Raw genomic sequence first — 24,442 nt, forward strand, 5'->3', positions numbered from 1 at the left:
GATCATGCTTGTATCATTTGGTCACTATATTTGTCACCTATGTATTCTGTAATGATTGTAGAATATTTAGGACAACATTAGCCCTTAATTGGATTTCCTTTGAAGGTTGAAATGATTTAGCCATTTCATAGATGTGTTTAATCTGATAGCAATCTTGCTGTTAGGGGAACCTGCACGTTTAGAGGTGAAGAAAAATCAATTTTCAGCTTCCCAAACATGAAATCAATGTCTTCTCTTATGGAAAGACCCAAATATATAGATGGTATTCATTTGATAACAGATACATAGAAAGGTCTGCCAGCTTTCTCTCCTAGTAGTTTGGTCTGGAACCAGTTAATGCAAACATCACTTTCACAGAGTTCTGATCAGTAATGCGTATTAAACAGAAGATTCAGATTACAACAGAAAAATTGCAGTTGAGAAATTTCTTTCTCCGTAAAGCAATCTAAGACAGCAACATTTTTACTTGTGCATTTTTGGTACAGTAAGAAAGAACACAGCTCTCTTCTTATGAAGTCAAAACAATTTGCATTTGTATTGTCAATTGCTGTTCTCTTTATCAATATGAGAACTAAATCTCATAATTCACAAGCTAAGGGTTGAGAGCCAAATACTGTATAATGCTTGATTTGCAAACTGACTCACTGACCTTCAAAAACAATCTTAAATTAATTCAGAATCTCACATTCTATCTGGGATTCTCTAAGCCTCTTACCAATTGTTACTGGAAATTAACAAGTAATTCTAACTTTTTTGTTTAGCAGAATTGAATGGATTTTTAATTTAATTAGGCTAACGCATACAACACCATTAAAAGATCGATATAATTGCTAATCAACAAGCATAGCAATATCTTTTTTAAGGGGAGAAAATGAAAGGGAAAGGGGCTGGAAATTTTGCTATAAACAAAACAATTCCCAAACCTGGCTATGTTAGACACCCCCCTTTTATTTATTTATTTATTTATGAAACTAATTCAAATATTGATAAACACTGCATATTAATACATATTTGATACATGTACATATCAATACATACCAGCATGGCTGTATATTAGCTTTAGATTTCTCTTTGAGATGTTACATAATTCTTTAGCTAAAGAATCCATAACTTTTGATATCTTGATAGGTTTTAACTGTTGGTGGCATGGCAAAGAACATATAAATCCTTAACATGTAAAATATCATTGACAACTTCAATAAAGGAAGACTAAGAAAATTATAGTCCTGCAAATTTGAGAAACAATTAGCAGCTAAGGCTGACTCAACTTGACGGTCAGTGTACTAATCATCAAAACATGGCGGTCAACACCAATACAGATAAGGTATTGGAAGAGGAGTGGAATTAGAGAGGGTAGACTAGAAACCTCACTCATTACAGAATCTATCTTGATAGCAATATTTTCTTTTTCTGTATATCTTAGGTTTTTCATTACCTTCTTAAATGGCAAGGAGAAGATGGCAAATAACAAATATGATTATGACATAAATAGTGTGACTTACATTTTTGGAATGTAAAGGATGTGATTTGTATTATGACATTACCACACAAGTATTATTTTGTATAATTTTGGTTTCCTATAGATCCCAATATTATCAATAACTTCTCATTAAAATGTAATATTAAAATATTTGGGAGAAAACTTTAAAAAGCTATAGTGTTGCCTTCTTTTTCTTTTTCACAAATATCAGCAGGATTTTTAAAAAAATAAAAATATTATTAAAAATTACAACTGCAATTAAAAAAAACCAAAGGAATATAGAATGTACTCAAAAGAAATAAGAGAAAAGAAAGAAAAAATAAGAATACAGTAAACAAGAAAAAAGTAATGACTTTCCCTTTTTATCACAAGTATAAACAAATTTAGCAATTTCTCTTGCTCTTGTTTACTTTCTCTTGAAATACAGCAAATGAACTTTTCTTCCTGTATGCCATCTCTAATCTATAAACAAATCCTTAAATCCTCATTATTTCAGTCATGATCAGCAAAAATCCTTTAAAGGTTACCAGAGATAACAACGTATCTATTTTAACTTTGATCAAATAAGCCAACTTTATATTTATTATTTTATTGCTAACAACCTTGATCTTTAATCCCTTCATCTAATGTCCTAGAACTTGATTTTTCATTTTTTTCTTTGTACCTTCTTATTGTTAAGGGAGCTGTTTTTAGTTCATTTCATCCCCAAAAGTCCTATATCAGTGTGGAATTTTTTGTATAGAATTTATATTAATTCATAACTTATTCCATTACCTGTACCATACTACTGTTTAGATACTACATTCTCAGTTTAGTGGGAAATACACACACACACACACACATTTTTGGGATATTTGCATAATAAGCTATTTAAATGCAAGAATCTCATATATGTAAACAATTGGGGTAAACTGTTTTATTTGAAATGCTAAAGAAAGAAACAATCTACAAAGCAATTCCCATAATCCCTTGCACAGGCATGTGATTCAGAGGTCATCCACAGCACATTTTCTAAAGGTTCACAGAGTTTGAGAATTATTTCATAGATCAAAAAATGATTTACTAAGAACAACTATTATATTGGATTTGGTAAAACCAAAGCCAGAGATTTTATAAAGCGGCTTTCATTATTTTGCAATGACACAGAATAGCTGCTAGATATTTGCCTGATCATAAAATGGCTGCAGTAGTGGAAAGGTAAGGTATCATAAAAAATTGTTCAAAAGAGAATAAGGATGTTCCTGCCATCACCTCCACTTTCCTGAAATGTTCTGTATCACCTTAGTATATCTTTATAATTTATCTAGGCGAGTGGGCATGTTTCAAAACTATGTTTCACTCAAAGAACAGTTCCTGATTTATTTTCTCCTTTTTTTTTAAGCTTGCCAACCGTTCATGAATGGAAAGCATGAAGAATAACTGTAGGAAGGCAGACCCATCTGGAAAACAAAGCCAAAAAAAACTGAAATAGGAAATGTGCAATGTGACCTTTGCTGGCAATCTAATTTGGACCACTCATCATTTAAACTGGAACTGCAAATTGACCAGAAACAAATAATGATAGACATCTCAAAAGCAGAATTCAGCAGGTGAAATTTACTACAGGTTAAGAAGAAGAAACTTCTCTTTTCAGCTTGGAAAGATCAAAATATTATTTCAAAATAAGGTTCCTTTTTAAGAGGTATCAGTCAGAAAGGGCCTGTTGAGACTTCCAGCCAGCATTTGTCACCAGGTTTATCCAGGAATGGCAAGAGAATAAAGATTATTCTATACCACATAGATGAATCCATGTTTAACTACCTGGGAACTTATTTTCAGGACTGCCATCCTGCTACATCATGCTTTGCTTGCTGTTAGCCTGCCATACTCAGTGGGGGATGGGGGGAGACTGTGGAGTGGGATAAGAACTCACATTACGTATCTGATATTAACACAGTTGAGAAAGTCCAGAAATATTTCACAAGAAGAGTTCTCCACTCCCCTATTCGTTGCAGAATACCTTATGCCACCAGACTCGAAATTCTAGACCTAGAAAACCTAGAACTATGCCGCCTTCAGTCCGATCTAAGTATAGTATATAAAATCATACATTGCAATGTCCTACCTGTCAATGAATACTTCAGCTTCAACCATAACAATACAAGAGCAAACAATAGATACAAACTCAAGGTTAATTGCACCAAACTTGATTGCAGGAAATATGACTTCAGCAACAGAGTGGTCAATGTCTGGAATACTCTACCTGACTCTGTGGTTTCTTCCCCAAACCCCAAAAACTTTAACCTTAGACTTTCTACTATTGACCTCACCACTTCGTAAGAGGTCTGTAGGGGGCGTACATAAGCGCACCAATGTGCCTACCGTCCCTGTCCTATTATTTCTTTTATTTTTCTTATATGTATCCATGTATTCATAATTATGTTTTTACTTATACCTATTATCTTGTAAGCAATTTGACAAACCAAATGAAATAAAATAAAATAAATAAGTCTAAGTGCTATTGCTATAAGGTGAGAGGGGTAGCATGAGAGGAATCGAAACTATGCATTATGTCATCTTGTGAGAGCCGCTGGCCATTCCAAGGTCACACTATGGAATGCAGAACCACCCAGCCCACAAAGACAGGGTCTGTTACCAAAATATTTTGTTATCACCTAATTGGACGCTCATAGGTGATCGGAGGGAAGTTGGGAACAATGGAAAGTTAACCATATGCTTTGGGTGTGAAAATCTCAGATATGGCTTTGCTTCTTCTATAACCACTTGGCTTTAGTAAAGTGTACTTTCACTAACAATGGATTTGAGAGTTTTTCTTCTTTAACTGACCAAGTTGGGACAGCTGACAACTGTAGCTTTATCTGAGTTCCTTGAGCACATGTTTTCTCAAAAGAATTTAGCATGAAATGAATCAGATCCAGACTCATGGGTTACCTCTTCCCTTTCTCTATGGTTGTAATGGCTCATTGTCATGATGACATGTCAGTCTGGAATTAGAGTTATAGTAACCCATGCACAGGAAAAAGAATCCAACATTTGGAAAAGTTGGCTTGTTTTGGTAAATTATAATAAGGGCTAAATACAGTGAGCCTGTAGTTGCAATACAGTTAGTGCAATTCCTTCTCTAACAAGATTACTTGTACGCAGAAATAAGGGCATCTAATTTTCTCCCCTTTAGAAAATAAAACACTGGATATATGAATTAGAAGCTTGTTCAATGAATGCTAAACTATGATTTGTTTTTTTTAATTGATTGATCAAATTTATATGGCCTCAAATCTCATGGCAGATGATACTGGGTGGTGTTACAACACTCCAATAAAGCTGTAAAAATAGAAAACAATCATTACTTAAATCATGATATAATAATTATTAAAAGAGCATTAAAAGTATAAGAGCAGAACTAAATTGATAATAATTGAACAGTAGACTGAATCATATTATGAACAGAGGTCATTTTTTCACAGATGGTAGAAAAGAAAATTTGCTTCAATCTAAAAATCTTCTCTGAATGGATTGGAAGGTCTCCTGTAGGTGTAAAAAGATGTGTGGACAATTTGCAACAATCTTTTCATGAGCAATAACTTGAGATGAATATGGGTTTCCTGGATAACTGTCAGTGAGCCAGATGGGTCAATAAATGTGTTGACTATATACAAATCAGTTCATCCCAGATGAATGGTAGGGTATGACTAATTCTTGGGCACAAAACCTACTCTCAGTTCCTCAGAGGTAGGACAGGCAGAAACACAGACACATGTGAGTGATAGTGACAGCAGTGGCTAGACAGGGTTATAATTTGTAGCTCCTTTTGCAATGTGCAACCAAAAATATTTCGGGGAGATAGATACAGAAATGCTAAATGGATTGTTCCCTCAATGCATCTCTGAGGAAAATGAGTTCTTTGAATAGATGGTACAATCCCCCTGTGGAAATTAAAATCATAGAAAAGGTTCTGCTGCTATGAAGTAGGTGATAAGAGTTCTGCACCACTAGCTGCTTATAGTTTAGTGATAGATCTAATTGAGACTGCATAATTATCTCCCCACTATGTAAGGTAAAGTATGTTTTTGTTCATTGCATACCACTGATGAAACCCAAATGGGAAAGGCTAAAACATGCAGCCCAGTCAAATTTATTGTTAAAAGCTGTTAACGTTTATATACCATATATTTTAATGGTAGGGAGAGAGAAGTGCCTTGTCAGGTGCTGCATTATGATAAATCATAGGTGATGGTTACATTTTCTTCGTTTAAAGCACCAATACTGTACCCCAGTATTTTTAAAGCAAGCATAATATCCTTAGAATAATTTTCAAACATGTAGAGCAGTGCTTTTCAAATTTGGCAACTATAGGATGTGTGGATTTAAACTCCTGGAATTCCCCAACCTGTATGGGAGTTAAAGTCCACACTTTTTAAAGTCGTCAAGTTTGAAAAACAGTGTACTTGACTATGAAGTTATATAGTTCATTTTGTGGATCTATAGCGGGTACAGCCATTTTAAAAGATTTTTTTTAATGTTGTGAAGTAGCATTTTGGGGCCCAATGAGTAGAGTAGGCTAAAGGAAAAAAGTAGATTCAGTAATAATCAGTGGATCTGTAGCAGTGGTGGGATTCAAAAATTGTTATTACCCGTTCTGTGGACGTGGCTTGGTGGGTGTGGCAGGGGAAGGATACTGTAAAATCTCCAGTCAGAGGTGGTATTTACTGGTTTTCCAAACTACTCAAAATTTCTGCTACCGGTTTTCCAGAACTGGTTAGAACCTGCTGAATACCACCTCTGGTTTGTAGTCATTCTCTGTGATGTGTGCATTTCGTGTGGTTTAAACTTTGTTTGCTTTGTATTGTTAAATTGTATATGTTTTGCATACACAAAGGCACATCCCAAAATCACCCAGCTGGCTTTTATGTCTAAGGCAGGACTAGAATTCACAGTTTCCTTGTTTCTAGTCTAGTGCCTTAACCCTTAGACCAAATTGATTCTTTGTTCCCTATATGGCATTTTAACATGCTAACTAGTCATTTTATCATCTTAAATTATCTTGACAGACATACTGATTTCCTACATTGCTTTCCTTATATAATACATACTCTCTGTGATTAGAGGTCATAAAAAGAACCTTTTATTTCTTCCTACTGTTTCTGATGAAACATACATATTATTTTCTCTCTGTTAATATATACAAACAGAAACACACACACACACACACACACACACACTGGTAAAAAGTATTGTTTTCTGGACCTTGCCAATGCTGATCTTAGATTCATTAGAGTTGACCAATGATATAACAACAAAAAGCACAATATACCCCCAACTACAATTTGTTATAGAGAATAGTGACCATATCAGTCAATAGTGAGTTACCCCTGTAAGCTTCTTTTCACTGATAACACATTTGCTCTTAGACTAGTTCAACTATCAATTCTTACTATCATAATGAATAATGAGGAAACTATCATCATACAATATGATGATGATGATGATGATTTTAACATGTATTGTATAATACACATAATATCACTATTGCTGTAACAAATTAAAATAAAATATGAAAAAGACAATATTTAAATAACAGTTTGAAGAGATATTATTTGGTAAGTGCATTTAATTTCAACTTTAGAATCTTTGTGGCGGACAACAATGACAACATCAAAACCCTGGAACTCCCAGTCCCAGCCTGTGGTTTCTGCTCTTTGATTTATTTAGCGTGGGAGACTGAAGTAGTAAAAGTGATATTCTTAAGCTTGCCAACAAACCATTTTTACTTCATTTCAGTGCTTGCAGCACAATTACTTATTGTCCAAAGAGATAAATGGTGTTTTGTTCTTGCCAATTTCAAACCTCTACGGCTTCTCTACACAAAAAAAAAGATTGCCTGCTATTAAAACATCAGGGTTGTTACAGAGAACTGAAGAAAAATAATTAACTGGAGAGTTCTTGGGTTATCTTTGTCCACCTCCCAACTGCAAAGGGTAATGATTACTGATCACTCTTCAGGAATAGAGAGTGGAGATCTTAATGCTTTGCATGTGTTTCCTAATTCGAAGTGCAGTGCAGACTAAGGTGGCTTTGTGTCAACATGACAGTCTCCTCTTGTGGCATCAGTGGTGCGGCCATGCTTTCCAGCTAATCAGGTTCATTTTTCAATGACAACTGAGGAGGACTCGAGATTATCAAAGCTCACTAAAATATAGAAACACTTTTCATCTACTGAAAAAGCCATAGTGAAAGGAAGAAGCGACTGTGGCAATAGTTATTTCTGCAGGCACAGAATATCAGAACTCGGTCCTCTTCTCAGCATTGCTGCGATTTCCATTACTCTTCTTTGGAAGATTTCTCTTTGCAGGAAGAGCTAGAGTTCTCTGAAGCCAGGGACTGAAAGTAGAAACTCTGAACTTAATCAGACAGGTCCTAAACTTTTGAGAGGTTTAAGATCTACTTGTCAGAGGAGGATCTTAAACTATAAGAAGCTAAGCCCTAAGCCAGGGGTGTCAAACTCAAGGCCTATAGGCCAGATCCATCCCACAGGGTGCTTAGATCTGGTCCACGAGGCTGCCCTGGAAACAGTGAAGGACCAACCTGTGGTGCCTCTGCCTGGGAAAATGGAGTTCCGTTTTCACTGGCAGAGTGATCAGGCCACCACAGGCATCCCCAACATGAATGACATCAAGCTGGCCATGCCCATCCTGGCCTCGCCCCCCCATCCCCCTCCCCCGAGGTCAAACACAACTCTGTTGCAGCCCTCAATGAAATAGAGTTTTACACCCCTGCCCTAAGCTAAGTGAGACTGGACATATGCATTTAAACCCGCAATATATTATTTGGTGGGAAAAGTGCCTATGTGACTAAATAATTGTGAGTAAATAATTACTCATAAATCAGGCTGTCTTCACAAATATGACATCTCCATGCAACCTCTGCAGATGCCACACTAGTCTGAGAATGTAATGACAGGTTCTTTTTTTTTTTTTGGATTTTGTGTTCCTTGATCCTTGGCTTTTCTTCTGATCCTATTTCTTGGAATTATGATTAGCTCAAGACTGGACTCCCAAGTAGCCTTTGGCTATTCTTTTTCTGTTTTTTTACCACACATATTTTTCAAAGTGCCCTATTCCCACTGTATTCAACTTTCATGTTTCTCCTGATTATTCCATTGTCACTTTTATATAAGACAGGAAGACACTCTCATGCACAGCCATCTTTATTTCATTCAACCCAAGTTCATTTCTGACAACTGATTCTATACTATCCACTGACTTAATACCAGCAGCATTTGCACATATTTCTGCATCCATTTTTCCAACTTTAGTAAACATTTTAGCAAGATACAAAAATGCCATTTGTGCTAATTTTGTGCTATTTCTGCTGCCACCAGTTCCATTTCTATTGACCTTTCATTTGCCCTCTGCCCGCAACCCTCATCAGTCTTGTTTTTTATTAAAAATATATCTATTTTTTTTGTTGAATTGACCTGTAGTTCTGCACATATGTATGTATATATGTGTATATGCTTGAAGTAAGAAATAGTATTTCTTCTGATATAGTAGGAAATAGAGCGTCTGGCTTCTTTAAAGAATGTAGAAAAAAGTAACTTAAAGTAATGGGAAAAGTGAAAGCATTATATGCAATCTTCTCTGTGAAATATAATTCACAGAAGCAGATTTTTCAATGACTGGTTAAGAATTGTTATGTTATTCTGTGGTCTTATGACATAAGAACAGCTGGAAACACTTCATCTAGGCTTGATACTTTTCATCCACATAGAACTACCATGCCAAGAAGCTTCCAACATTCTTTACATAGATTCATTGTTTCAACCCTCCTTTTCCCCAGTATTTAGTATTAAAAACCTGTTTTATGTCCTGGTAAAGATGAAAAAGGCAATGTAAAATTTTCAAAGAATACATGCACATATGCATATACATGTACACCACCGAACTGTGGTGGCGCAAAGGTTAGAATTCTGTACTGCAGGCTACTTCTGCTGACTGCCAGCAGCCAGCAGTTTGGCACTTCCATCCTTCTAAGGTCAGTAAAATGAGGACCCCAATTGTTGTGGGCAGGGGTGGGATTCAAAAATTTTAACAACCGGTTCTGTGGGCTTGGCTTAGTTGGTGGGTGTGGCTTGGTGGCCATGTGACTGGATGGACATGGCTTGATGGTCATGTTATTGGCTGGGTGTGGCCAACTCAATATCACTCACATCAAGACATGCATCTCTTCTCTTGGCCTCTCATGACTGTGGGGATGTTGCAACAGTCGTGTGAAAAATGGTCATAAGTCACTTTTTTCAGTGCCATTGTAACTTTAAATGGTCACTCCGCACAAGCAAAGTACCAGCAAAGGAGGGGGAAAATACTTTAGAGATGTTCCTGAGACAGGAAGTCTAGTCCTGCCAAGAATGTAATAAGGGTTAACAGAGAGGCAGTTTCTATAAGCAACACCAGAATGTTTCCTTCCTGCCTTCCTTACAGGATTAGGCCAGTAATTTCTTCTAATAACCAGTTCTCCGAACTGCTTAGAATGTTAACAACCAGTTCTAGTGAATAGATGTGAACTGGTAGAATCCCACCCCTGGTTGTGGGCAATATAAACTGCTTAGAGAAGGCTGTAAAGCATGATAAAGTGGTATCTAAGTGCTATTGATACTGCTATACACACACACACATACATATACATATATCCACTGTCTGTAGTTTTGAAAGCATTGTACCCTCAACAAATATTGGCATTAAATTGGAAAGCCTCTTTGTTTAATCATCATTAATTTTTTTCTTTTTATTAAAAACCATCTTTATTGCAGAAATAATCAATTTATAATCAGCACTACTATGTATTCTTAAAGTTGATTTGGGGGCTGAAACAATCAGGGATCGTTATTGAATAGGTGAATAGACATCATTTAGCACAGGATCATTAAGCCCATGTAGATAGGCCACCTAATGAGAAGGAAGGACTCACTGGGAAAGATTGAGGGCAACAGAAGAAGAGGACGACAGAGAATGACGTGGCTGGACGGAGTCTCTGAAGCAATAGGCATGAGCTTAAATGGACTCCAGAAGATGGTAAAGGATAGGAAGGCCTGGAGGAACGTTGTCCATGGGGTTGCCATGGGTCAGCCACGACTTTGCAACTAACAACAATAACAGATAGGCTTGGAATGAAACCGCTTCTCAAAAGGTTCCTTCAAAAGGCAAAGGTGATAATCCTTCATATCCAGAGAAACATTCCTTGTATAATATTTATCAGGAAAGATTTATTTTAGGAACAATTAGGCAAGATCATTGATTTGATTCAATTTGTAATTCAGATAGATTTTGTATTTTCATTCAGTTCATTTTTGAAGGTGATTCGGACTTCCAAATGATTTAGAGATACCTGATTCAAACATGGTTTCAAGAGACATTCTAATTGGAAATATGAATTCAGTGTATAATATTTTCTTCAAATCTTTACCATCTTCATTTGTTAAGTCTTTTCTTTATATGTACACAGAACTCTCATGGGAACAGCGTAGGTTTTCACTGTGCTAAGGGGTTTCCACAATCATCATTGGAATCTTTTTATAATAGCTAGTTAACACTTTCAGTACCTAAATGGCCTTATTAAGATCTGCATTTTTGCAATGGCAGAACTGATGGTGATAAAAAGATATGAGAAAGGTGGAAGAAAGATTATATCTCAGTTAACTCCATAAATTATAGGTGGATATGTGGAAGTTGAATATGTGAGTATAATGCTAATGAAAAGGTAGAGATAGTTCTACACCTATTTTAAGCCCTGTTGAATTTGACCTTAATCTTAGTTCATCATTTTTTTCCAAATATCACCTCTTTTTGACTATTGTTCCTCTGCATTGGTATTTGGAGTCATGCTGATTCCATCCCATAGAGGTCAATGAGTTTCCAAAACTGAAAAGCCTCAATAGTCCCATTCTCCATGAATTTATCCTTATTAAAACCCTTCATATTAATGATTGTTGTCCAAATTATGACCCGAGACCATACCATACCATATAAAGCAACAAGAGGGGTGTGCTGTTATTGCCCTTCTGATTTCCTTCATGCCTAATTTACTCTTATTCCATTTCTCATCATAAGTCCAAAGTGCTCCTAGTTTTGAAAAATTGACCAACAGAACATTCTTCTGACCTTGAAATAACATGCTTAATTTCTGGTTAAGAGCTATACCTTGTAATTGTAACCAATTAACCTAAAAAACATATTGTTTACTGTGACACAGAATAATTGACAAATAACAAATCAATTAATAGTTCTTCCCTTCCTCCTACAATTCCCTTGCTTACAAATGCTGTTTTGAAATAATTTCTGCTTTCCTCTCCCTCTCCCTCACCCCCATCCCTATCCTGGCTCCTTGTTGGTCCTTGGATGATTAATGAGGATATGACACTCCCACGCTCTCAGTACATCACCCACATTCTTGCTGAATAATACATTTCTAGGTCTGAAAAAGTTCAAAGCAGGTTTAATTTAGCATCAATTCCCTGCTCCTCTCCCTCCTTCCTTACTGCCACCACTTAAATGCCTTTACTCAAAACCAGTGCTTGTTATTATGATATGATCACCAGAAGCTCATGTTACCTCCCTGTAAGCTGCCCATGACTTTTAGAGGTCAGAACTGTGTTATCCATCATCTTGTCCTGCCTGAGCAAAAGAAAATTGTGTTCTACTCCATGCCCAGATTCACCTCTGCCTGCAGAGTTGGTAACTGACAAGCACGTGTATAATGGGGACACGATCTACTAACAGAAACTGCAACGAAGACGTAAAATAAAATAAAACCTTTGCAGCTCTTGACTTCTGATAAAATTGGATTGAAAAGGGAAGCCACCCAGGTTTTTTGTTTGTAAAATGTGTAAAATCAAAAGGTCCAGACATGATACTTCTACAATTTTAGGCAGTGTATGTGTATGTGTACACATTTTCAATAGACTTACACTGGAAAATATACATTTGACGACAAGCCAGACATCTGGTAATAGGATACAGAATAACTGTACAATAAAAGACCATCTTGAACAGAAAAGCAAGCAGTACATCTCCAGAGAATACACAGAGGCATCTGAACATGGAGTACTCAGAAGAAGGAACTGTGATGGACACATGCTAGTTTCAAAAAACAGCAGACAAAACAGCTGTAGTAAGAATGATAAACTCCTCCCAGCAGAATACAAACTGTTTCCCATTTAAAAAAAAATTAAGGTCCCTATTCTTTAAGATTCTTGTATTTGTAGGTATAAACACTAACTTATTTGCTTAATGGTTAAGCAAATAAGTTAGTGTTTAATATCTATGAATTCCAGTAGCAGAACTGAAGCTCTGTGTGAGTTTGAAAAGAAGGGTAAATTTTTTTAAAGTCTTTTCACATACATTTGGTTTAAGTCTAAATCATTTCCAAAATAGGCAGGTCCTTATCTCCATTTGTCCTCCACTTTAAAATACATTGAACTCATTATCATCCACACTTCAATAAGTATGTGTTTAACATGGGGAAGAAACAAAGGGAAAATATTCAAATATCTTAAAACGCATCAGAATTTACTTGGGAAAAAATCAAGTTCATCATGAAAAATGTCCCTTTGTGTCAGTTGGGCAGTGATATAAAGTTTAAAAATAAAGAAATAAAAAGGTAGTTTAGAATTTAGCAAGGCAAGACTTCCGGTTTGAGCTTCTTCGGTGACAGACCGAAATCCACGATCGTACACAGTTTCAATCCGTGCTCGCCCCTGGAGCACCCCGAGCAGGCTGGATTCGGGGCTAAGCCATCCCTTAGAGGTGGTGAAGAGGGGGGAGACTGCCAACAGGGTCAAGGAAAGCTGCATCTCTCCTCCTCAGCTGGATATTACTCCCTTTCCTGAAGGCGGTTGCAGCGGTGGTCAGAAATGGCCACCTCAAAGAAGAACTCAACCAGAAAAGAATGTGCAGGAGGAAGACAAGAAAAGAAAGTTTTGGTTGACCGGGTTAAACTGAAAAAGCAACAACGTAAGGTACCCTGTAATTTGAACTATAAAAAATATCATTGTTCCCAAAGAAGACTTTGAAGCAGCGAAGGAGAGAGGAAAGGGAAACGATTTGGCTTTTTTTTCTTCCCTTCCTTATACTGACAGCTAAGAGATTTAAGTAAGAAATTGACAAAAATCCACTTTGACATCAATAGGCATTTAAGCTCAAAATAAAATGTCAAAGGGATAATAATGACTTTTGGATACTCAAAAATCTTTAAAAGCAGGAAAGGAGAGAAAAAGAATAAAAGGGAGGGATCTGGAAAAATGGAGGGGACTGCCTGGAACTAAAAGGAACTTACAGTGAAACTTTAACAAGATTCCTAAAAGATACATTCTAACTGAAACTTTGCAACAAAATAATAGAACCCCAGGAAAAGAAAGTGGGAAAAAAGAAGCAAGAAGAAACAGCTTTGGATTGTTTGGATTACTTGGTGATTTTTGGCTATTGGATTTAAATGACTACAATCAATCGGGTGGTTGTTTAAAAGTGTTTAAAATGGCATCACTTTTAGAAGAACTGAAAATGGAACTTTAAAAACAGAAAGAAGATGCACAAGAAGGAAGAGGTTCTTTTGGCTTCGTATTTCAATTTTTAGAAATGGAGATCTGGAACTATGAGAAACAACAAGAAATGCTTGTAGAAAAAGAAGGTTGGAACAAAGAAGAGCCATCTTTAATGATCAAGTAATTTTATGTGGGGGGGGGGAGGAAAGGGGGAAAGAGAGTGAAAAGTTTAAGATTTGAAAAAACAACCAAAAAAAGAGAATAGTTTGAGAAATAATTACAATATTAGGAAGCAACAGAAGAGAGGATCACAGAAGAGAGAATTAGAAGTAGAGATACAAGGGGGCAAAAAGGAGAGGGAGAAGAAGAGGGGGAAGAAGGAAAGGAAAAGATGTTATAAAAGACAGAAATAAAATACAGAGAAACAGGGAAAAGGTATAAGGATTGAAAGTATAAGCCTATTTAGAGATAATGGGTGAAAACTTAATTGAAAAAGGGATTCTGCAAAGGTACATAAGATAGTATTGTCATATTAGAAATAGAAATAATTTTAGAAAATATGAAACAATGTATGATTAAAATGATGGATAAAATACTTATTGTAATGCAGTGGAATGTTTGTTAATAAATAAATGAAATAAAGTAAATGAGAGAATAAAGTGAATGAGAGAATGAAATTAGGAAAGGATGGGAACATTTTAATTATTATTAAAGATTTATAAAAATATAAGTGAAGAGAAATATGGAAAAAAAGAATTAATTATGGAAAGTTTATAAGTGTTCACAAGGAAATATGATATTCAATTGAAAAGAAATGTTAAAGATGCTAAGATTCTAACTAATATTAATGATAGAATTGAATTGGAATGGAATGTGTGTTTTATTTACTATTGTCATATATATATATATATATATATATATATATATATAAAGAACATAGTGTGTATTTTAAGAATGTACCAAGCAGAATTCGATTGGAAGTTATGTACTATATTGAAGGTTATAATCTTAAAGGCATAAACTGACGTTTAAATAAGGGTTGAACGGATAAAATTAAAAGATATAAAGGTGTCATACTCGAATTAGTAACCACAGGGTTAATGAGAAAAGATAATATGAAATTGAAACAGGACAGACAAAAATATAAATATAATGATTGGAAAGACATTGAAATTTAGAAAAAGATATATAATTGAATTTAGATATGAGATAATTAAAAATAAAGTTGAGAAAATCGAGGGAGGGGAAAAGTTATGGAGAAAATGTTAAAACAGTAATAAGATATGGAATAGAACACAAAGATGAATGTGAAATTAAATTTGTGTCTGTATGAAGAAGTGATAACCAAGGATCATGCTATTCTCAAAAAAGATGTTTTATTTGTATTATGTTTTTGTGAAAACCCAAATAAAATTTATATTAAAAAAAAGAATTTAGCAAGGCAACAACTAAAACAAAACTGAGAATCACAATTAACCTGAGATAATAAAATCTAGAAAAGATATCCAGTAATTATTTCTAATGCCAAGAAATCAAAAACAAGCAAACAAAAACAAAATGTACTAAATTAGAGTGGAAGTCATCTATGCTCAAATTTGTCCTGAAATCAGCCATCTAGATCAGTGGTGGGATTCAAAAATTTTTTACTACTGGTTCTGTGGGTGTGGCTTGGTGGGTGTGGCTGGGGAAGGATACTGTAAAATCTCCAGTCAGTGGTATTTGCCGCTTCTCTGAACTACTCAAAATTTCCAGGACCAGTTCTCCAGAACTGGTCAGAACCTGCTGAATACCACCTCTGATCTAGATATCCACAGTATCTTGCAATTCTTTTTTCCCTAAAACTAGTATACAGGGGACAAATTTGGACTTATATCCATTTCACAGTGGATGAGATGAGAGGAAACAGCTGGAAATAGATAGGACTTTTTTGTTACAGCTGGAGGAAACACCAGGAACAGGTATAACAACAGGAGAAAGTCACCTGTTCTGACCAATTAAATCTATTAATTAATTAATTAATTAATTAATATGGTTGCCTAGCTCAAGTTAACAATGCTGAGTAGCTATAAGAATTAAAAACTGTATAAGAAGGTAAAGCGGTATTTTTTTAAAAAAAAACTGTCACAAATACAATCAGCAAGTGAGGTTTTTAAAAAGTCACCAACAGATTAGCCCAACTATTGCATTGAATCTGTCCCTTATTCAGATCTCTAAGCCTCACTTACATAAATATTCTTAGTGGCTATTTATTTATTTGTTTATTTATTTATTTATTTATAATTAAAAATGGATAAATGGCTTTAAAATGCAAAGCTTTGTAAAAGTTACTTTTAAAAATTATTCATTGTTTTTCTAAAAATATTCATTTTTTAATATTTATACATTCTAAAATTACCCAGTGTTTAACAAACATTTTTGACCTTTTCAGATAATGTACAAAATTCTGTGTCTTGGAATTCCACCATTTAATTAGTCATAAGCTTTTGTGAAACTCAGTGAAATTTACTGCTGAATAAATGTGCAAGGAATGTAATCTCATTCTTGTAGCTTAACCAGGCAGTAAACTTTCAATTGCCTAGAAGGTTTAAGATCTTAACCTATCATTTTAATCTTCGTTATGATTAGCAACAAATGATTCATTGTTCTATATGGTGCAAGGTTTTGAACAGAGAGAGAGAGAGAAAGAATATTAAAAATGACTCCATAAAATTGCTACAGAAAATTATAGCAATTGCCATATAGCAATAACAATATGGCTATTTCAGAAAATAAAGTCTTCAATTCTTACAAGCAATCCTACCTGTACAAAACTTTACTCAATGTTAATGTTAACTATTTTGAGTAGAATATTGTACTGCAGTATCCCTAATGTCAAAACAACTATCTTCTGACAAGTGGAAACAAATAGACAGTCATAGGTACTAGTTGTATATGTTTCTGCAGGAAATATACATGTATAATATGTGTGTGTGTGTGTGTGTGTATGTATGTATACAGTTTATACACATACATACACTAAATGGAAATGTACATAGTAAAAAAACCAAGATGAAGAACCAGGGACATACTGAATGTTCTAGTTGCCAACTCTGATCAACTCTAATCTAAATGATCAGTGGTCAGGAAGATTTGAATGTGTAGTCCAACACTATTTAAAGGACATTACAGAAATATTTATATTTTTTATATATATATATATATATATATATATATATATATATATATATATATATATATATATATGTTTTCTTAAGTTTTCGGTACAAAGCTGAAGGATATATATATATATATATATATATATATATATATATATATATATATATATATATATATATATATATATATATATATATATATATATATATATAAAAATATATATTTAATATGCTGCCATTTTAATCTCAGAAAAGATGATCCACACCTGATTTCTGAACACTTAGAAATAAATGCATTAAATGCTACATTGGTTTCTTTATTCCTTATTATTATCTGCAGTTCACTATGGATTTCATACTCACGGGTGTTTCTAACCAATTCCCTGGTGCTATGGATTACAACAAAGAAAGCAAAGAAGCGACCACGCTGGCAGTGGAGATGAGGTAAATGAATGGGAATTTTAAACAGACTAAGGAATAGGGGGGAAAAAACCTCCTCTCCCTTCAATCTTTCTGACTAATTTACGCTCACTGGCTAACAAGATGGATGAAATTCATCTCTTAAATAGATGGAATTCTGATTTTTATAATGCAGCTGTTCTTTGTTTTACTGAAACCTGGCTTAATCCACAAATTCATGGGGACAACACCATATACATCCCAGGATTTCAGACATTTAGATCAGACAGAATTGAAGAGACATCAGGTAAAACAAAGGGTTGAGGATTATGCTTATATATCAACAACAGCTGGTCTCAGGATATAACTATAATATATAAGTTTTGTGATGAAAACTTAGAGTCTTTACACATCAACTGCAAGCCATTTTACTCTCCACTGAGTTCTCCTCATTTCTCCTAATAGCTGTGTATGTTCCTCCACAAGCCTGTGTAAACAAAGCATTACGAACTCTTGCTGATCAAATTATGGAGGCTGAAGCCAAACACCCAGGTTCCCTTTCCATCATTTTAGGAGATTTCAATCAGGCAAATTTAAGGAAAGAGCTCCCAAAATATTTCCAGCATGTAAATTGTCCCACCAGAGGCAAAAATACTTTAGACCACTGCTCCACAACAGTAAAAGATGCTTATAGGTCTTTACCACAAGCAGCTGTGGGACACTCTGACCACTGCATGATTCACCTTGTACCTGCCTACAGACGAAGACTTAAAACCATTAAACCAACAATTAAATCAGTGAAGACTTGGTTGGATGAGGCAAAGCTGAAACTCCAGGCCTGCCTTGATTGCACTGATTGGAATGTTTTTGAAGATGCCTCTGCAGACCTAGATGAGCTCACAGATATTGTAACATCATATGTCAGCTTCTGCGAAGACTTATGTGTACCAACAAGGAATCTGCACATATATAGTAACAATAAACCTTGGTTCACAGCTAAACTTAAGCAGCTACGTCATTCCAAAAAGGAAGTCTACAGAAAAGGTGACAGAATGCTATACAACCAGGCCAGAAACATATTAACAAGAGAGATCAGAGCAGCAAAAAGAAGCTACTCTGAAAAGTTAAAGAATAAGTTCTCAAATGTTCTACTATCATCCAAGTGCCAAAGAAGCCCTCCATCAAGGAACTGAATGATTACAGACCAGTAGCTCTAACATCTGTAATTATGAAAATCTTTGAAAGGCTTGTGCTGTCCCACTTGAAAACCATCATGGATCCACTGTTAGATCCCATGCAGTTTGCATACCGAGCAAATGCAGTTTGCATACCAGCAAAAATAGATCCCATGCAGTTTGCATACCGAGCAAAAAAGATGATGCTGTTAACATGGCTCTGCATTGCATCCTACAACATCTTGAATTTCCAAATACCTACGCAAGGGTCCTCTTTGTAGACTTCAGTTCAGCATTCAATACCATCATTCCAGACACTCTTTTTTAAAAGTAAATTAAACCAACTAGCAGTACCTGAACACACTTGTAAGTGGATCATAAGCTTCCTAACAGACAGGGAGCAGCAGGTGAAGCTAGGCAGAATCATGTCTGATACCTGTATAATCTGCACAGGGGCCCCCCAAGGCGGTGTGCTATCTCCACTTCTTTTCTCCCTATATACCAATGACTGCATCTCAAACGAGCCTTCTGTTAAACTTCTGAAGTTTGCTGATGACACAACGGTGATTGGTCTCATTCGAGACAACGATGAATCTGAATACAGACAGGAGGTTATACAACTTGCCTTGTGGTATAACCGGAACAATCTGGAACTGAACACACTCAAAATCATAGAAATGGTGGTAGACTTTAGAAGAAACCCTCCCATACTACCACCTCTTACAATACTAGACAACACAGTATCAACAGTAGAGACCTTCAAATTTCTAGGTTCTACTATATCACATGACCTAAAATGGACACCTAGCATAAAAAACATCATCAAAAAAGCACAACAAAGAATGTTCTTTCTGTGCCAACTCAGAAAGCTCAAACTGCCCAAGGAGCTGCTGATACAGTTCTACAGAGAAATTATTGTCTGTCATCTGCACCTCTATAACTGTCTGGTTTGATTCTGCAACCCAACAGGACAGACACAGACTTCAGAGGATAATTAGGACTGCAGAAAAAAACAATTACTACCCATCTGCCTTCAATCAAGGACCTGTATACTGCACGAGTCAAAAAGAGGGCTGGGAAAATATTTTTTCCTGAACACCATCACTCTGCTAAACAAATAATTAGGGACTTAGGGACCACAGTCCCTTAGCGATGGAGTTGCCAGTCCCAAGAGTTCATAGGATAACTTTGTCAGTCATTTAAGGCAAAGTTGAAGTGAATGCTGTGTTCAGAAACATGACAAATGTTCTTATATAATTGTTGGGACAGCAGTCAACTGACTACTACACAAGGTAATGGCAGTAAGGGATTTCAAGGATGCTATCTATGTGGCTTTTGAGTAGCATACATGATAGGGATATATTTATAGATATGGGATATTTTTAGAACCCTCATCACGTATACCACTTCTTACAATATGCTAGGCACTCTGTATGGTGTAAACATCAGCAGTTCAAAACAGTGCCGTTAATTGGTACCACCCTGTATGTAGTTTTTTAAAAATATATTTTTGCCTGGAAAAATAAATTTAGTCTATTTATATAAAGTGCAGATAAAAGTCTAATAATCAGCTATAAGAAGTCTCATACTCTGTGGAAGAAAACTGCAGGAAAATATTATGCTTTCAGCTACAAATCACAAATGCCTCCCTCAAATTCTCCTTGGAAAAATTAACCAGCTAAATTGGTATAAATATAAGGAAGCAGAAGGGAAAAAGGAATAGTTTTTAAAATATCTGTATTCAACAGAAGTGAGATTTATGCATGAGATGTAAATGGTATTTACACATCTAAAGAAGAACAAATCTTGAATGTACATGTTTAGAGGGCATATTATTTTAAATATAAAAATGGGCAAATTATTATACTGTTTATAATTCCCACACTGTTAATAAGATATTTAAAATCAAAATAAGAAAGAACTCTTATTAAAATTGTAAACCTTCTATCAAAGTAGGACCAAAACCAAGTATGAAATTGTAATTATTATTATTTTATGTTGATGATCTGATGATACAGTTTTAACCAACATTGGGAGAATTAAGAAGAATAATTCTTTTTTTTTTTTAACAAACTTTATTCAGTTTTTCACAATAAAAACAAAAATCTCTTTTTAGTGGACAACATGTTTCCGGGTCATCACCTTTACATACAAATTTTACAGCAATTATACATTGATATATGCATACTTAATTCTATTATTACCTTTTCCATTCCAAATTTTCAGTAAGGAGAGAAACAAACATATTAATTCTAGCCTCTTTCATTAATCTCAATCAAAACACCTTTTTGTTTCATTTCAATTATTTCAAATATAATTCTTTAATATTTATTTTAAAAATAAAGATAAACAATATGTAATAATAATAATAATAATAATAATAATAATAATAATAATAATAATAATAATAATAATAATAATAATAATAAAAGTTACCAATGTCTCTCCTTGCTTTTAATAGTCTATATTAACTTATTAATTTAGTTGGTTCTTTAGTGTGTCATATTCCCTTTCCATTACATATTCTTTTTATAAATTCTAGATTAATACAAATTTTAACACTAAAAAAAACAAGCATAGGTTTCCCCCCTTTTACTGTTTTGAGTGTGACGCCTTAATGATTAAAATATACCATTATTCCCTCATCTTAATTCCCAATAAACCATTATTTTTAAGAAGTTACAATAATAATCATTACATCTTTTCACTTGGATTCCACAGCATATTTTGCCCTTTAATTTTTAATAAGAGTTATCAGTATCTATATTACCCTATTTTCTAAATATTTTTAATTGCAGAAATATTCTTATTACCCCTTGTCACCCTGCAGAATCCCCTTTTTAATTCATCAACCATTATCTCTGAAAAAACAATTTCTTTTCAACATTTTACTATTTCCGTATTTCTTTATTTCATGCACCTGTTTCTTACTGCTTCTCCTCCCCTCTTTTCCCCATATCTTTTCTCATTCCAGTTTATATCCCTCTCTTTCTTAATATCTTCCTTTCCCCTTTTCTGCTAGGTCTTTCTGCCTTTCCTTACTTCACAGGTATTCCCCCTTTTGATTGCCTTCTTAAATCTCAACTTTTTAACCTTCCTTCTTTTCCCACTTCTTTGTAGTGTTCTTTGTGTTAATTGTCTATTTAAGATGTCTTCTCCTTGAGTCGACTCCTCCTCCTCTGAAGCTCTTTCTTCTTGTTCTTCAATCGCCATTTCCATTTTTTCTAACACAGAGCAAAGTGATTCGCCTCTTTCCTGTAGTAATTCTCTCATATTTTTAAGTTCCATTTTTAATTCCCGAAGAGATATCATCATTACACACTCTTATATTTTTTGATCATTAAAGTCCACAAATAAAACCACTTTTACTTTACTTTCCTTCTTTTTTCTTTCCATTTTCTCAATTATTCTCAATTATTCCAGCCCAGGGTCTGTACCAAAAACACCAATCAATCCACAGTCAGTCTTTCCTTGCTTTTTTTTCTTTTTTCTGGTTCTGCTTTCACTTTCTAAGATTCTTTGTTTCAATATTTCTTTAATGTTATATCCACACAAGTTCATTCAGAAACAGGATGATTTCCCTTTTTGTCAAAAGGTGGCACTCTCCATTATACAAAGTCTTCACCTTTTACCCCTATTTTTTTTAGGGTTTTTCGAACCTCAATATTCCAGCACAGTCCAGTCTCCAATTTGTAAACTTTATTGTTATTATTTTTTGACAATCTTAAGTCCAGCTTTATTTTATGCCTGTTTATTCCCAAAATATTTTAGTCCAATTTAATTAAATCTTTAGTTCCAGCTTCTTCCTTTCCCAGTTCGAAGCCCCGCTTAGCTGTCAAAAATGTTTTCTTTTTTTCCCTTTGTAATTTCGCTGCTCACTTTTCTTTTCTTAAAAATTCCATGTTACCTTAATCCCGGGGTACTTTTATTTAGTTGTATTGCCCAGTTGTCCCGGTTCAGATGTTATCCATCTCTTTCTTCCCTCCTGCATAAATCTTAATCCAGCTGAGTCCTCCTCTTCAGGGTGGCCATTTTAAACCACCGCTGCAGTCATCTTCAGGGGGAAAAAGACCTAGCCCAGGGGGGGAGATGCGGCTCCCCTCAACATGGCTTGTGGCTTCCCCTTACTCCGCCGCCCCTCCAAGGCAGTTTCAGCCCCTAATCGTAATGATCGGGGCTCTCCAATGAAAGAGCACGGACCGTAGCCGCAGAGAGTCACGATCTACGGTCTGTCAGTGAGGAGGCTCCGCCTTCCTTCAAGAAGAATAATTCTTGAGGAGACCATTTATGATTCCAATATTTTTATTAATTTTTCATCAATAATAGACTTAATAACATTAAAACCAACATATTACCAAAAATCAGCAATAGCTACTAAAAATTCAGGTCAAGCAATTTATGTGGAACTCTGATAATTTCATAAACTAATTTTCAGCCTAAATAATTGTAAGGAATTAAAACCATAATAATAATTCAACTAAATTTAATTCAGCTTGATCTAATCAAGAATTAAAGTTGTAGAACAAATCACCAAGAAACCTATAAACATTGCAGATATTTTTATATTTATAGTTATTATATGATTAGTTTAATTTTATTTCATGCTGATTTGAGGTTTTTAAATTGTTCCATACACTAAACAAGGTTGATGAAAAACATGAGATTTTATTAATTCTTATGACATTATTCATCCTGGATATTCTCCAAATGGTCCTATTATACTCCCGTGAGGTGTGAATACTATTACTGGATTTGTTGTCAAGAATATTTTGGTATAACAAGATCTCATATGTTTCCATATGCTGCTGTTCATATCTTAATCATTGCCAATAATGATGGTAAGCATAAGCCAAGAATTAGCAGTCCACTTGTCAACTAGTATTGCAGAACTATATTTATATAAACATTTTAGAGCAGAAATAGAGGTGGTGAGAGAATGTGATAAAGGGAAAGATTAGTTGGCAAAGGAAAGCTGTAAAGGGAGATCTGGAACTGCTAGAGAGATGAAAGGAAGAACGATGATACTGTGTCAGACAGAGCAGTGAATTAGACAACGAAATGTATTTTATGTCTCTACTCTGTATGCTTATTGTTAAAAGTTGCATAGCATCATACAGCCAGAAGGAGCCATTCAGGCCTTTAAGACCAACCATGTGCTCAGCACAGGAGCCCAAGTTAAAACATCTCCAACAGATGGTTGCCCAGCATCTACTGTAATACATTCAGCATAGGGATGTCCACCATCCCACTGTAAACTTGGTTCTGCTGTCAGACCGTTCTTACATTTAGGAAGTGTTTTCTAACAATCTCCCCTCCTATAATGTAATTCTATGACTCTGAGTGAGCAAGAAATACCAAGGAAAGAAAGAAACTGTTGGCTGCTTGCCAGTGCTGATTGACTGCTGATAGTTCCTGAAGAGTGTTGATTGTATTTGATTGGCATATTGGTCTTGCTATCCAACCTGAGGGAGCTTCAGTGACATAAAAGGAAACCAATGTCCAGCAGATTGTAAGCTCTCTGAGTAAACAGAGCACAACAGAAGTTGGTGTGGTAGGTCAAAGGATGAGGCACACATCCCACTTTTTCTTTCCTTTTCTTAACCTATTAAGAAATATGGAAGTAGAGAGTACTGTTGTTGTTTTTTTACTCACAGAAGATATCCCATGTTAGTTTTCTTTCTTTCTAAAGATGACAAGAATT

Source organism: Notechis scutatus, chromosome 1 (genome assembly GCF_049901735.1).
Source record: "Notechis scutatus isolate UNSWTSFEM ecotype Mainland chromosome 1, rNotScu1.2, whole genome shotgun sequence".
Classification (NCBI taxonomy): Eukaryota; Metazoa; Chordata; class Lepidosauria; order Squamata; family Elapidae; genus Notechis; species Notechis scutatus.